Below are 10,881 nucleotides of genomic sequence, written 5' to 3'. Positions count from 1 at the left end.
TTATATATTTAAATCTTTGTCTAAAAGTTTGTATTGTTCTGAGTGTTAAACAGCAAAATTGGAGATGAGGTGTGGAAATTGTTTTTGTTTGTGTGCAACAGGGCCAGTGTAATTGTGTGTATGTGAGTGAGTCAGTGTGTGTGTGAGTGTATCTATGTGTGTCATCCAGGTACGCATTACATTGTGGATATGAAATGTCCCCATAATGTGATAAAAACTTGTTATATTTACATTGTGGGGACAATTTTTTCAGTCCTCACAAGGGTAAATTCAATTTTATAAAAAGTGTAATCAAAAAACTAAAAATACCAAAAGACTTGAATTTTGATTGTTTGCTTATGGTTAAGGTTAGGGCTGAGTTGGGGTTAAGGTTGTTATTGTTGGGATTAAGGTTTTGACCATATAAATTAATGGACAGTCCCCACAAAGATATGAGTACAGGCCTTTTTGTGTGAGTTTGTGTGTATGAGTGCGTGTGTCTGAGTCTATCTGTGATCTATGTGTCTGTGTGTGTATGAGTGTATGAGTCAGTGTATGTGTGTGTGGGGGGGGGGGGGGGGGTTTGCATAGATCACATTTGGGGACCAAAACAACTTCTTCAGGTCCCCATTTGGATAACCTCAATCTTATAAAATCTGTGAATGCAATCAAAAAAGTAAAAGTGCCAAAAGTCTTGTATTTTGGTTGGTTGCTTATGGTTAAGGTTAGGGCTGGGTAGGGGTTAAGGATGTCGTTATTGGGATTAGGGTTTTTCCCATAGAAATGAATGGACGGTCCCCATTTAGATAGGTAGACCAACATGTGTGTGTGTGTGTGTGTGTGTGAGTGAGTGAGTGAGTGAGTGAGTGTGTGTGCATTATTCACATACACACTCATTCGGTTTGGTGTACCTGTGAGGGGCGCGGCTGAGAGGTGAGGCTGTCAGGAGTGGTAACCTGAGGCTCAGCAGGAAGAGCAGTGCCGCGCCTGTGGTGTGCATACTGTCGAGACGGCGCAGGTGAGGGGCGGCACACAGCTCACGGGGCGACACAGGGGAGGGACAGCAGAGGGGAGAGCCAGCACACAGCTCACGGGGCGACACAGGGGAGGGACAGCAGAGGGGAGAGCCAGCACACAGCTCACGGGGCGACACAGGGGAGGGACAGCAGAGGGGAGAGCCAGCACACAGCTCACGGGGCGACACAGGGGAGGGACAGCAGAGGGGAGAGCCAGCACACAGCTCACGGGGCGACACAGGGGAGGGACAGCAGAGGGGAGAGCCAGCACAAAGCTCACGGGGCGACACAGGGGAGGGACAGCAGAGGGGAGAGCCAGCACATAGCTCACGGGGCGACACAGGGGAGGGACAGCAGAGGGGAGAGCCAGCACACAGCTCACGGGGCGACACAGGGGAGGGACAGCAGAGGGGAGAGCCAGCACACAGCTCATGGGGCGACACAGGGGAGGGATAGCAGAGGGGAGAGCCATCACATAGCTCACGGGGCGACACAGGGGAGGGACAGCAGAGGGGAGAGCCAGCACACAGCTCACGGGGCGACACAGGGGAGGGACAGCAGAGGGGAGAGCCAGCACACAGCTCATGGGGCGACACAGGGGAGGGATAGCAGAGGGGAGAGCCAGCACACAGCTCACGGGGCGACACAGGGGAGGGACAGCAGAGGGGAGAGCCAGCACACAGCTCATGGGGCGACACAGGGGAGGGATAGCAGAGGGGAGAGCCAGCACACAGCTCACGGGGCGACACAGGGGAGGGACAGCAGAGGGGAGAGCCAGCACACAGCTCACGGGGCGACACAGGGGAGGGACAGCAGAGGGGAGAGCCATCACATAGCTCACGGGGCGACACAGGGGAGGGACAGCAGAGGGGAGAGCCAGCACACAGCTCATGGGGCGACACAGGGGAGGGATAGCAGAGGGGAGAGCCATCACATAGCTCACGGGGCGACACAGGGGAGGGACAGCAGAGGGGAGAGCCAGCACACAGCTCACGGGGCGACACAGGGGAGGGACAGCAGAGGGGAGAGCCAGCACACAGCTCACGGGGCGACACAGGGGAGGGACAGCAGAGGGGAGAGCCAGCACACAGCTCACGGGGCGACACAGGGGAGGGACAGCAGAGGGGAGAGCCAGCACACAGCTCACGGGGCGACACAGGGGAGGGACAGCAGAGGGGAGAGCCAGCACACAGCTCACGGGGCGACACAGGGGAGGGACAGCAGAGGGGAGAGCCAGCACATAGCTCACGGGGCGACACAGGGGAGGGACAGCAGAGGGGAGAGCCAGCACACAGCTCGGCAGCTAATTGGTTTGTTAGTAGAGGCTGCAGATATCAGGACTGTCAGCCTGCTATCAAAAATATTGATGCAATATGAAGTTCCAGTATAATTAAATTTAATAGTAAATAATTACTAAATAGTTAATAATTAATGATTGACAGAACAACGGTATACATACTCATGCATGCAAATAAACATATAATAAAAATTAAATGATATCAGAAGATATTTAACATTTAGCATGAATAGTTTTTTTGTGTAATGGTGAAATTGTTAACTTACCCTTTAATAAAAAAGAATTGCCCTACCCTTGCTTTGTTAAGTTTGTCTTTTGATTCCCCTTCTCTCTGGGTCTGTCCGTTTCCCGCTTCACTCCTTCTCTCTCAGTCCTTTTATAAGATGAACTAAAGGTGGGAGGGAGGGCTTTATGTCTAAGAATGGCTTTTTCCTCTGCCCCTCCTTGTTCTTTGACTCAACAATCACTATCAATGACCCAGTATTAGGGTGGTCCAAAATGAACAACTTCACACAGCTTTCCCTCCACAACCCTAATTTTATTCTTCCCCTTATTACAAATGTGTCTGCCAAATTTTATTATGATTGGTCATTATTTAGAGGTCGCTCAAGCTGGTAGTAATGCAACACTGCAACAGCTATATTGTATTGTGTAATTGTATGCAATAAAACAAGGAAAACATGCAGTAAACAGAATTAGAATTTCCATGAGTGAAAAAGAACAGAAGAAACATGTCAAATTAGCTGATACTATCTTGGATTAAGGTTGTCTCTGGACTCTTACTGTTATATATTGTCCCATAACGTTCTAATGTTCTTTATCATCAGTGTCGCACTGTTGCTGTCCCGACTCCTTTTTCAGAAGGGTAGACTTGGCGCAGGTTGGATATTTCTTTCTGTGTCTTTCAACCAAACGTAGGAGATACTGCTTCTGCTCCTCGTTCTTGGTCAGGGATGAATTGTATTGCTGCATCAATGCAATGGCTCTCTCTGCACAATCATTCACGACCTTCATTTTTGACGCTGCTGTTTGAAGTTCCTGGTACGAAGGGTCATCATTCCATTCTCTTGGGTCCTTAGCCAAGAAATTTTGCGCCTTCATCTTCCCATTTAATGACAGTACTTGCAATTAAAGAGATGATAATTTTTTCTTTCGATTTTACCCTGGAATTTTGGCAAATTGTCTTAATCTGAGTCCACAACAACCTTGTGGGACCTTGAGCGACCTCTAAATGTAGTTCAATTTGCTCCATATTTACATCATATCTTTGCTACATCTGATAGAACATATTTAAACTTGTGGAGGTGGGTTTTAATGAAATTCAAAATTTTCCATAGTGCCGTGGACCGCCCTACCCAGTATATTGCTAGCATTTAATTATCAATTCAATTTTAAACTCCTCCTCTTATTGCTGTATTGTACCCCTAAAATTCTAAAGGATGTTTCTGGACTAGATTTCAAACCCTTAAGCTTTGTATCCGGTTTACTTTCTTAAATGACGTAGCTCAACCTCTGTCATCATTCTTCTCGCCGCCTGCCTTTCTGCATTTTTTTTTTCCAGTAGGGATTGTTTCACTGAAGATTGTTTCATTTCCATCACCTGCAGGAAATATCGGCCAAAAATAACTCCATCTTGCTCACTGGCCTGCTGTGGACATCACAATCTACTCCTCAGTGACCCTCACTCTGTTACTGTTTTTCTTTGAGCCACTTGTACCTGTGAATGACAGAGACACTCAGTGTGCTGAGTTAGGACTCTGTTTCCAAGGATTCTTCACCAAAAACTGCAGTCTGACAGAAGGTTGGTTTGGTCCTAAGCATGTTAAGATGCTAGATTTAGTTATACTAAAACTTGGACAGTGCAGGAAAACATTATACTTCATATTACCCAACACCCTTCCAACAGACCAGCGAGAAACAAGATTGTTGGGCTGTTTTCTTTTCTCACCATGGCCCGGTTCCCATCTTTCTTGCCCTTTTAGTTTCCTCCCTGAATCCATTGTGCACTTTTCCTGCAAGAAACATCTGGAGGTGTTTGTCCGTCAACAGCATTTTGACTCGCTATGCTCAGAAATACATGTACACAATCAAGTGCCTACAGCAGTCAAAACTAAGCCAAAAAGCAAGGTGCATGGACCTAAAGTCCCATTATAAACTAAATAAAATACACGTAAAAAATATCAAACCGGAGATGGGATCCTGATTTAGTAGAGTTCTATAATTTAACTGGGTTAGACTGAAACACTCTTTTTTGCATCAGTCAATGCTAAAATTATATATGGGATTTAATCTTAGGTGAAATGTTTGTCTAATAGTGTCTTTAGAATGTTTTGTTAAATGAATCTTTGTCTCTTTGTCCTGATTTCTATCTTCTGTGATGTTGCAGATGGAAATGCTGTGATGCAAAAAAATGTCAGACTTGTCTGACAATAAAGTAATACCATCATCATCCTCATAACAGACAATCTTGAAAGATTGTGCTTGGTGTTTTCACTCTTTTCCAAGTAGAAGATAGCAGAAAATGTATATTTTCCATTGTTCTAATTAATTCATTGTGATAACCCATTCATGCATACTGTATGTATTAAGTGCCTGCTATTGTTGGTAGAGGCAAGAAATCATTTTAAGTAATTTATAGGCAATACTTTAGGTCACCTATTATGACCCCACATGGATTTTGAGTGAAAGGTAGAGTGGATGTCGCATAAAAATTGCAGCTGGTCTCGATCAGCAGTGCTGCAGCAAATGCATGGGCCATGCTAGTGGACTGCTGAAGCAGCTCACCAGTCCCGTGCATCCACCTCATTTTACAGCTTCCACCTCAATATTTCTCAAGGTCCAAAGACTAATTGACGTCATTCAAAGATAAGCCAAAACCTGGAGATGTAGGCAACACAATAGACACTTCAGCTCTCCTGAGGACAAAACTGATTATACCTTAATTACAAAAAAAAATTAATGTGTTTAATCCCATAGTATATAAAGTAGTTTTTACCACTTACTGGTTTCTGCTCCTCAATCATTTTTCAACGCTATCAATTTTTATTAAAAAGCAAAAATAGGTTCATAACTTTCTAATAATTTTAATATGCGTTTTTCAAAATGTGCTTTGATTAATGTCATTGTCTCGTCTTTTTACTTTTTTTTGCATCATCAGTGAAAAGGAAATATGGAATGCAGAAGTTCTTTGTTACAGTGTCCAATTAGTGATAATAATAATCCATCTATCTTACTGTACTGCTTTATTGTTGTTATTGTTGCTGCTGCTGTTGTTATTATTATTATAAATGACCTTTTCAGGTTAATGAGACTCTGTATACCTGATACATAATGCACAATAACACCCTTAAGAGTCAATGCCTCTGTGCATTCTCTTGCCCCAAACATATTTTTCCAATCGCTCCTGAACCAGACATCCTGTTTTTTTTCCATCACCGCTTAATGCCAACAAGTGTAAAGGTTATTTTTTTGTTTAGTTTGCCCACTGGGTACAAGTCTGAGTATCCTGTCAGGAAGTACTTCTGATCACCTGTGTACTGACTCTCTCCTGCCGGAGACTGATGGGTCTGGCAGCCGAGTGCAGGTCCAGCACACCGAAGTGCGGTGCATAAGATGGCCAGTCTTAGGCTGCTGTCAGGAGGAGAGTTTTATGGTGCAATTTTCTCACAATTCTTTTGATTTATGACCCCACTTTGATCTTAAGACAAAGGATGATGCTTTACTTGAAATTCTGACTGTTCATTCGTGTTATTTCTAGTTGTCCCGCCGGTTTCCACAGGGAACTGTCTGGAAGAAGGTTTGTCAAAGCATTGGATATCCGGACAATGAGGGGATCCGTTCCTTTTTTCCACCTCCCAAGGCCTTCCCTATTATTGGGGTCAATTTCCTTCGGTGCGATGTGGCTTTAGACTGGACTCAACAGGATTCTGTGAATGTCAGAATAAAACAGCAGACCTGCATAATATAGTGTACGTGCTACACCACAGGACTGTTTCCTTAGTCTTTAGTAAACTGTGCTTATATTGTACTTAAAATGTGTAATAATATAATAATTTGACAAACATAAGCCGGGGTCAAGACAAGGGGGTAGGTTTGATTTCAGCATTGCTGGGGACCAGCAGCCCGACCCCCCCCGCCCCCATAAACACACATGGTACTACCACAATGTTGGTAAAATCATGTCCTTACCATCCTTACCCAAATCCACACCCTTGGGTTAAGACAATAGCATAAGAGGGAAAAGGATACAAAAGGATACCTAAATGCTATTTAATGAGACAACAATGCTTCGTAAAACATTTCAGTCTGGAGGTCTTCATATAAAGTCAGTAAAAAGACAGTTCAAAGACATATCCTATTTTGTATGGTACAGCACAGGACTATAATGACAAAATGGAGAACAAGTCATGCCCCCCCCATTCTATACAGCCTTTATAAAGTCTCACATCCAGCTCACACAGTGGTTAATTAATTTTGAATTCTCACATATTACTATTATAAAGCGTTTTTCACAAAACAACATTAATTTCTGTTGATAATTAAACCACTGTAGTTATGTGCAATTAAAACTTGTGTTGTTAAAGTAACTATAGTTTCTTTCTTAGCTATGTAGCATTTCTTTATGTGTGTATAATTGTGTAATATGCTTATTAATGTTATCAGAATTATGACAGGAACAAGAAAACAAGAAAAAAGAATGGCGTATACGAACGCTTTTCTTATATTAGCTGCATAGCAGTTGAAATGATGCACATATTTTTAAACCCACCTATACATATGATTTACATTGCTGTTTAATTTTGAAAGATCCTTTCTTTCAAACATCTGTAACTTTGCTGTGCCTTATGCCCATAATTCTGATTAGAAAATATAACGATTCTCACATTAAGTTTTTTTTATATATATAATTGGTGCCTTAAATAGTTCTCTATTCTTAAGGCTTTATGCAAATATCAAATAAAGTGTTACAGTGTTTCCTAAAATTTTTCACACAGTTAGCTGGATTGTTTATGGTTTATGTCTCGCGAATAACAATGTAAGACTAAAATTAAATGATGAATTCAGTTCACTTCATTTTATCTCATATAATTTCACGGCACTTTCGCATTTTTGAATTAGGTGTATTTAAATGTTATTCATTGATGCTTATTCTGCACGAGGCTTGGCGTGATTTTCTTTTTTGCCTGGTGGAAAGAAGACAGGACATGACGATGCCAAGGAGAGGCTGAGATGGCAGCACCTCTCCCAAAATGGAGGCCGTTCAGTGCTGAGGAATCCAGGACAAGGGCAGGAAAGTAGATTGTGGGGAGGTGGGGGGGGAGGGCACTGTAAAAAAAAGCAGGCAGATCTGCTAGGGAAGTGGAGGGACAGGGAGCGAGAGGGGCTTAGAGGTAAAGGGCAGAAGGGGGGGGGGGGGTGGAGAAAAATGCGCCATTCCCTTGGAGGGTACCAGTCTGGGTTTGGGCTGGGCTATTGTAAGACATGGCAAAAGGCTTCAGGGTCTTACAGCTGCTGTCAGTAGGCTGAGGTACTGGCATGGATTTTCGGGCTTGGGGAGGCCTACAGGGAAAGTGTGTGCACGGCAAAGGGATGTGACTTGGGAAGAAGGAGCTTTCAGTTTTTCAGGTGCACTTTCACTCAGTTTTTCATTAGAGCTCTCTGAAGATGCGAGCACAGAGGGGACCAGGCAGAAATAGAGATGTTTGGTTACTAGCTAACAGATGATAGGAGGTGAGAGAGTGTACCGCAACAGCCTTGGCAAGGTTGTGGGTTTCACTTCGTCCCATAGCTAGCAGAATAGTCGTATCAATGTTGGGTTCTACATCAAGGCCTATAATCCCCAACTGCTCCAAAAGTGATGGATGCTAGCTGACCCTGGGTCAGTAAGAGACAGTAAGACCTTTTCACCCCATAACGCTGTCTATGACAGACACACACACACACACATTTGTATTCGTGTCTTTGTGGGGACTATCCATTCATTTCTATAGGCATAACCCTAATCCCAACAGTGACAGCCTTAACCCCTATGCAGTCCAAACCTTAACCATAAGTAACCAAATAAAATGCAAGATTTTTTGGCATTCTTAGTTTTTGATTACAGTCACAGATGTTTATAAAATTGAGTTTCCCCTTGAGGGGACCAAGAAAATGTCCCCACACACTCAAAATAACAGGTTTTATCACACTGTGGGGAACATTTGCCCCTCACAGTGTAATATATAGATGGCCATGTGTGTGTGTGTGTGTGTGTGTGTATGGGCTTTGTATGTATTACATTGTGGGAACCAAATGTCCCTACAACGTGATAAAAACCGGTTATTTAGGCTAATAACGGTTTTTATATTTTTATTATTTACATGTTTATTTAAAAAAAAAAATCTGACTGGAATCAAAAAACTAAAAATTTTGCAATTAGCAAAACTTTGTTTGGTTACTTATGGTTAAGGTTAGGGCTGGGTAGGGGTTAAGGTTGTCACTGTTGGAATCAGGGATTTGCCCATAACAATGAATGGACAGTCCCCACAAAGATATGAATACAAGCATGTGTGTGTGTGTGTGTGTGTGTGTGTGTGTGTCTGTCTGTCTGTCTGTCTGTCTGTCATGAAGAGCAATATGGGGTGAAAACTGTCCAATTTCCCAACTGGGATAAATAAAGTACTGCTACTGCTGCATTTTATTTTTACTGCCACATATCTAAAAAAGAGCTCAGAATTTAAGGTAAAATGGCAAGGTGTTAAAGGGGAAAACCACCATGATGGATTCTACACCCCACTTAGGCCTGTTAAGACTTCATTAGCCCAACAGCCCATCATACCCTGTGGGTGACCCTTCTGGTGGAGCCGTACAATCTTTGGTTAGAGAATGGTAGGAGCAAATCATGGGAGAAAAAAGTTCAATTTAATAAAAGATTCTCTTTCATCAGATTAGGAGTTTTCCTTGACTTGAAAACTAGGCCCTAGGTTTGATTTGGGAATAGAAGGGAAAATAACAAAATAACTGAGGAATTTAAAAAACAATAACAAGTTATGGAGATGAAAACGGCAGCTAAATATTTCACGAATGAAAATATTAAGAGAAAATGATGGAAGTGAATTTGCAGTTCTGGTGTGAAGGGTGCAGGCAGTACAGCATGCAGAGGAAGTCAGAATGAGATGATTCGTGACTGGAACAGTTCACCAGGAACTCAGCATTTCATGCAGATGCCTCATAATGAACTTGTCATTCCCAGTGAAGCAGTGCAAGGTTATTTAATATTTTCAGTGTTACCCATTACTCTACCTCAAAATAGAGAATATTTACAGGCCTCTGATTCTATCATATTAACTCCAACAAGAGCTGAAACACACAGGCCATGAATTATAAATGAGTATAAGAATTTATCCATCTTTTAATGGGCATTAAAATTTAACTAGACACAAGTTTTTAAGCTCCTAGTCCAGGGACTCCTTGGATATCACAGGTCTCATTTTCCGCTATTCTTAATAATTCACGGTTAGCAGAATTCCTGGATGGATTATTATTTTGACATCAGTATCATTTTTGCAAGCTTGACTTATTTTTGAAATTTTCTTGGTGCAAAAAAATGGAAGAACTGTGTTAAATTATTTATTTTGTAATGATTAAACATTTTTTTAATACTACCTATTATAGTTTGGTTTGAAGGAAACGAAAATTTAGTATATTTATATTATATGTTTTAATAAGAAATATAGTTAACTCTTTATTATTGCAAATTTGTGCTCATTTTAAGGCATGATGAAGCAAGTAGTTGAAGAAGGATGATCTTAAATTGCTTTGTATTTGCTGATTTTATGGTACGTCACTGAGGCACTTGGTCAAAATTCAATAATTGGTTCCTTTGTTCCAAATTTAAGTGGTGTAGTATACAAAAGGCTGCAATTACAGTTTTAATTTAATATGAAAAAAAAGACAATTGTCAGTGAGTGACTAACGACACAAATTGTATTGAATTTGAAACTGTAGCATTAGAGGCGCCTAGTTTATAGTTCTACCACACGAGGGAGCCAGAGACAGTAAGACCTGTGTAAAGCAGCACAAGACCATATCGATGTAGAATATAGAAACGAATATAAAGAGGTAAGGAGCATGCACTGATTACAGAATATAGTAGTAATAACAAAAAAATAGAATTGAAAAAGATGCATAGTTTTATATTTGTTGTCAAAGAAAAGTAGGTTTGTGACTGGAGTCTCTCATGGGATTGGGTCTCTCTCCTCGTATGCTGTTTCTTCTTGTAATGCTATTATTTACTCAGTTGACCTTTCTTTAATTTTCAATAAATAGGCATGAGGCTTTAATGTGGTTAGCTATTTTCTATCTGTTAGAGGGGAAAATGTAGTTTTTGTATAGATGATCTTTAAATTGCTAGTAACGTATGATTAAAGATTTACATTACTTTATCTTACGTTAAAGCAACAGTTCATTCGATGTTAACGCATTAGTTATAGTTAAACTTTCCAACAGTTATATTTAAAAATGGGAGAGAGATCTTAAAGAGTATTAAGCAGCAGATGCTCAAAAAAAACTATGGCGAACACAGAATAGGCAGGGGGAGGATTAGAATGG

This window comes from Paramormyrops kingsleyae, chromosome 5 (genome assembly GCF_048594095.1).
Source record: "Paramormyrops kingsleyae isolate MSU_618 chromosome 5, PKINGS_0.4, whole genome shotgun sequence".
In the NCBI taxonomy this organism is placed as follows: Eukaryota; Metazoa; Chordata; class Actinopteri; order Osteoglossiformes; family Mormyridae; genus Paramormyrops; species Paramormyrops kingsleyae.
Note: the sequence above shows the minus strand (reverse complement) of the source record.